The 5,970-nt window shown below is 36.7% G+C and overlaps 1 pseudogene; it reads left to right on the top strand.

Annotated features, from left to right (window-relative positions):
* Window positions 1-2,808: 2,808 nt before the first annotated feature.
* LOC104517792 (vesicular inhibitory amino acid transporter pseudogene) lies at window positions 2,809-3,960 on the top strand (annotated as a pseudogene).
* Window positions 3,961-5,970: the final 2,010 nt, after the last annotated feature.

Below are 5,970 nucleotides of genomic sequence, written 5' to 3'. Positions count from 1 at the left end.
TGTACATGTCACTGACAAAGATGTTGAAGAGATGTCACTGACAAAGATGTTGAATGACTCTGAAAGACTTATGCTTTGGTTTAGGTCGAGGCTGGTCATATAAACATTAATAGACTGAATTCAGTAGGGGAGAAGCCATTGTGTAGGTAAGGCCTGTGCTGGCACTTACCTGTGGTTTAATTATACAGTGACCCTTTGGGTCAGCAGATAACCATTTGAACTCTCAAATGCAGGTTAAGGAGCAAAATAATAATGCTGTGATTATGGAATAAATAAGATAAGCTTGCTACAAACTGCAAGGAACTGAGGAAATATCATTGTTCTTACGTTATTATGGAAGATGACTCTCTGGCTTTTATCTTCCTGATTTTTTCACGGACTTGCTTTCTTTGTGACACTTTTAAACTCAATCTGTTATGTAAATGTTCTCTAAGGACTGTTTTCATAGGAAAGAAAATGCATTTTGTTCTTTAGACAGCTACATAACTTGCCAGTCAGTCAAAGCCTTGATTAGAAATGGCATGATACCAAAAGCTACCGTTACATGTGTGCTACCTGCAGTCTGGATACAGCCAGGTAGCAAATCTTTTCAAGAAAGTAGACTGATAGATGACAGAAACGGTAGAATTTTGGACACTTCTGTGAAGGTTGCATATGAAAGAAATGCTAATTACACTGGAAGCTAATTAGGTCATGAGACCTATATTAGAATGGAGCTAAGCCATTGGAGTTTGGAGATCTGGGTGACAGAAGTACCACTAGCTATGTAGTCAAATGTCCCAGCTCCGAAATGAAATGGCATCTGTGACATACAAAACCATTGCTGTAAATGAAGTCATTGAAAAAAACCCAGAAAATGTATCTAGTTGATAACTATTATATCAGTAATAATAACTGAGCTACTTCTGTTTCAGTAAGTAAAGGTGTAGACCTTTTTAATCTAAATGTGTTTAATATGATTCTTCCAGCTCTAATTCAACTGAAAACCGGACATATCTGCATCGAGACTGAAGCCTGGTGAAAAAGGCAATGCTGCCCGTTCATATGATGGGCACTCCATTTTTCCCATTGACTTAGAGAAAAAATACTGCTCTAGTTTAAGGATTTCTGATCTTTCTCTCTGGTTGATGTTCATCCCACAATCTGCTCAAAAAGGACTGCTGTTTTGCAATTGGAAGAAAAGGAGAAGACTTTTTATACATTGATGATTATTTAGTGTTTGAAAAAATGCCTCTCTTCAGACCCCTCCTTATGGATCAGGCCTGAGAGTACTTGTATCACTTAGAAGTGGGGTGCTAGGTACAAACCCTACAAAGCTCAGACAGGCATCTACCTTCTTGATGAGCTCCAGCAGAGCTGGGCTCCTAGACTGCCCTCAGAGAAACTGTCTGCTGGGTATAAAGCCTGAGGGAATTGATAGAAAACACCAAAGACAGAAGCATGCCTGAACACTAAAAGTCTGAAAATAATATTCAGACTGTCAAACCCTTCTGCTTCGGCTCCTGAAGGCAGTCAGCAGCACTACCCACTCTGGAAGTGAGAGAAGAAGAGTGGGTCACCCTTTTGGCAAGGAGGCCTGTTTCTTTTGGGGATTCATGGGTTTTGCAGAGCAGACGGGGTTGCTCAGGTTTGGTCAGAAGTAGAGGTTAGATGGGTTTGATCCAAATCAAGTCCTTCTGTCAGGCTGGAAGAGCAAATATGAGCATAAGTGTTTCAACATGTCATCCATGCTGTAAGAAATATTGAAGCAAAAACTTCTTTAGAACTAGTTAACTGTATTTGTTTCCTCCCTACCTTTCCTCAGCCATCGAGAACAAAAAAGCCTGACCAGTCTGACTAATGTGCATTGCTTAATTTTGGCTTTGTAGCATAAAAAGAGAAATGTCACGAAAACATCTTTCATAAATTGGATCTTTTTATGAGTAACTATTGTTCAAAGGTTTTGTTGGTTTTGTGCTGATGGAAATTAAACTGCATAAAAGTGTCATTTGTCCTTAAATATAGAGAAGAAAGAAGGAAAAAGACAAAGAAATACACACAGTGTTCTGTGAAACCAAAATGCCACAGGTTTTCTTTTTTACTGGATAAAACAATAATAATTCTGTTCCTTTCAGAAATATTTAGAGAAAAGTATGTCTATATGTTTTATATGCATTTTTAAGCACCTAAATAAGTTTGCACAGTCTAGAATCTCAGCTGTGAGAAGAACCACTTTAGCAGTAAACTTACAAACAACAAAGGCTGCATGAGGCATGCAGAAGCCACAGAGGAAACACAAGCAAAGTCTGATGTCACTGTAGTGCCATTTTATTTCCAGAGGTCTGTTAACAATTTTCAGACTGAAGAGAATTGCCATTACTGGATCTCTCTACAGTGTTATTTTTAATTTGAATGAAACTTGTACAGATAATGCTACAATTCCTTAATTTTACTGATATTGAACCTGTTTCATTAATATGCATGTTGACTGAATTACTGCCTATGAACCTTCTAAAATGTGCTTCTAATCACATCAGCATTAAATATTAACCAGGACCTGACTCTATCATTCAGTCACATTCTCTTTTTCCTATCTTATCATTGCATGTGTGTCAATAGGAGCAGTTATTTATGCTGATCATTTAATTTATCATAAAAAACCACATTTGTCTGTATTTTTACTTACTTAGCTGAATGTAGCAGTACTTCCATCATGCAGTTAGGTGAAAGCAATGTTTAATGGAGGGCAGGTTTGGGAGTGTGACTCCTAGTAAACATTTAACCTCAAGGATTTTGTGCTACCTTTTCTTTCTCTTTTTTCCTTTTCAGGGAATATTTGTCCTAGGATTGCCTTATGCTCTTCTCCACAGTGGATATAGTGGCCTGTTTCTTATTATCTTGGCTGCAGCATTATGCTGTTACACAGGCAAAATTCTAATTGCTTGCCTGTATGAAGAAAATGAAGATGGGCAGCTCATAAGAGTGAGAGACACGTATGAAGATATCGCGAATGCCTGCTGCAAAAAGCTGTCTCCTAAACTAGGTGGCATAGTTGTCAGTGTGACCCAAGTGATGGAACTGATCATGACATGTATTTTGTATCTGGTTGTTAGTGGGAACTTGCTGTCACATAGTTTTCCATATGTACCAGTGAATGAGAAAACTTGGTCTGTAATTGCATTTGTTACACTGCTGCCTTGTGTATTTATCAAGACTCTCAAAATTATTTCCAAACTCAGCCAGCTTTGCTCTTTGGTCCATTTCATTATCATCCTTGTAGTGATGACTTACTGTCTCACACAAATACATCAGTGGTCTTGGGCAAAATTCAGACTCTCCATCGAGTTTGAGAACTTCTTGGTCTCTGTAGGGGTGATCATTTTCAGTTACACTTCGCAAATATTTCTTCCCACACTTGAAGGTAACATGAAAAACCCAGGGGAATTTAGATGTATGTTGAATTGGACTCACTTTTTTGCTTGTATCTTGAAAACAACCTTTGCACTGACTGCATTCTTGACCTGGGGTGAAGAGACAAAGGAAGTTATTACTGACAACTTGCCATCATTTCTTCAAACCCTAGTGAATTTGTGTCTCTTAACCAAGGCTCTTCTTTCTTACCCTTTGCCCTTTTTTGCAGCCACAGAAATTGTGTATGCTTGTATTTCTAGAGGCAACCATTCCAATTACAGATCTCCACTATTTGCTCTGGGTGTAAGAGCCTCATTTCTCCTGTTAACACTGCTGATGGCCATGTTCATACCACATTTTGCCCTGTTGATGGGTTTAACAGGCAGTGTAACAGGTGCTGCTATGACTTTTCTTCTTCCTTCTCTCTTTCATTTAAAACTTAAATGGAAAACACTATCCTTTGTAGAGAAATGTGCAGATATATCTGTTTTTATTTTGGGTTTCCTTTGTAGCCTTGCAGGCATAATTTGCTCAATAAAAGGGCTGATTGAAGCATTTGGAGGAATGTAAAAACATTTCCTGAAAGCCAAATAAGACCCAAATCTTATAAATGCTTTTACCCCTGTTAGTCACTTTATAAAGGATTTTGTCACTGGGTAAAATTAAGCACATGCTTAAATGTTTACAGGATCAGGGGTTTAACTGGAAAAGAATATGGCTCTAAGCAAATTAGAAAATAACATTTATAGTAAAAAAAATACAAAATTACCCCTATTTAAAATGTTGAGAGGAAAGAAGGTGTTGGAGATGGTTTAGCATTAAATAATTTTAAACTAATCTTATATGGCTTTGTTCACACATACATGCACATCCTAAATGATTACTACAAGTGATTCCACCAATTTAACCAGAACTTCTCACAGGTCAGATACTATTCAGTCTCAAAGCCATCAAATCTAGCTTACAGGACACGCCAGAGTTTGAGAGCTATCATTGCAAATGGATGAAATACGACTTCACATTATTGGCAGAAGGTAATTCAGCATGTGAACAGAACAAATCAGTGAATTTTATTTTTTATGTAAGACAAGTTCTACTACTTGTTTTTTTTAAATGAGTAGGCAAAAAGAGAACTTAGTTTACAACAGCCTTGAAAGCCTGCTTTTATCATGAGTTCAAATGGGAATGCAGTCAGAGTAGAATGGGCATCCTAACAGCTCACAGTCATGGAATAGGGAATTTGTTCTGAAAGAAGCTACAGGCAATGACTGCGGCTTTTCTGTAAGTCTAATTCCTAAGATTCATGCCTCTGCAATGCAGTTATTCTATTGGTTGGGTTTACAAGAAGTCTCACTGGTAGCATGAAAAAGTTAATATGCAGTTCACTTTCCCTCTTAGGCAACAGATTTCTTTGATCTTTGCATTTTATCTGATGATATTAAGAGCTCAAAGAAGTAAATCGAGTTCAATAAACAGACATACCGTTAACTTCCTGCGCGACTTTCTAGATCCTTAGCTTTAAAAGATATTGGCTTAATAAAAAGATCAACATTGCAATGTATTTCACATTAGTGATAAAACATTATGACAAGAAGCAACCTAATCAGAGCACTGTAATGAATACATATCATCTTATTGTGTTAAATCTATGTTGTATTAGGTAACTAAAGTAAATATTTGAAAGAAGAAAGTTTACATTTTCACTATGAACAATTTCACACAACCTCCTACTGTATCATATGAAAAAGTCTTTGCATGTCAACTTAAGACCGGATTATAGAGCAAAAAGCCAAGTAATAGCTACTTAGCTATTTTTCTGTGTAGTATCTTAGCACTGATGCTTCTGTCCTGCATGAGCAACAGTGACCTCTCAAGGCTATTTTGCTGAATGATAAATAACATGCAATTAAACTTACGAGAGGAGTTCTCGTAAGTCTTGTATGTCACTCTGTTCCTTTCTTTGTCTCCTAGTGTATGCTTGTCATGTATGGAATACTGATGAAAAGTTTATTAAAACAAATGAATTGCATAATGACTTTTTTTTTTTAACTGAGGAAAAAACTAGTCTCTTAGAACTTGTATTATTTCTTCTGTATAATGGGTCAAATTCTGACTTGAGTCCGTAAGAGTTTAATTTATTGAGACTTGTGCTGGAACAAATAGGAGGTATGTATTTTCAAGGAGTCTTTTTTTACGTAGAATATTAAAAATACACGAGTCATTGAAGTACTTGAAAGCTTGTTATTACCCCTATGACACAGTCAGAAGGATATTATTACTTGGATGATGTCAGTGAAAGGGTGTCATTACTTTTTGTATGGAGAAGTTTCACAGATAAACAAACACACAGGAAGAGTATTTGTTCTAATAATCCTATATAAATCTCTGAGGACAGAGGGAAGTTGTCCAAAGAGTTTTGTAAAAATTCTTTCAGCCACTTTACTTAAAAATCTCCACAAATAATTCATTTTTTTTTCCCATCTCCTGCTTTTATTTACTGTGTTTTGTTTCTAACTCTACAGAAATTCTTGGAATTGCCTCAGTGCATTTGCTGTTGAGGAAAACTTGGAAACAGGATAA

Source organism: Antrostomus carolinensis, unplaced genomic scaffold (genome assembly GCF_000700745.2).
Source record: "Antrostomus carolinensis isolate BGI_N321 unplaced genomic scaffold, ASM70074v2 Scaffold56411, whole genome shotgun sequence".
NCBI lineage: Eukaryota > Metazoa > Chordata > Aves > Caprimulgiformes > Caprimulgidae > Antrostomus > Antrostomus carolinensis.
Note: the sequence above shows the minus strand (reverse complement) of the source record. Positions and strands in the feature narration are given on the sequence as shown.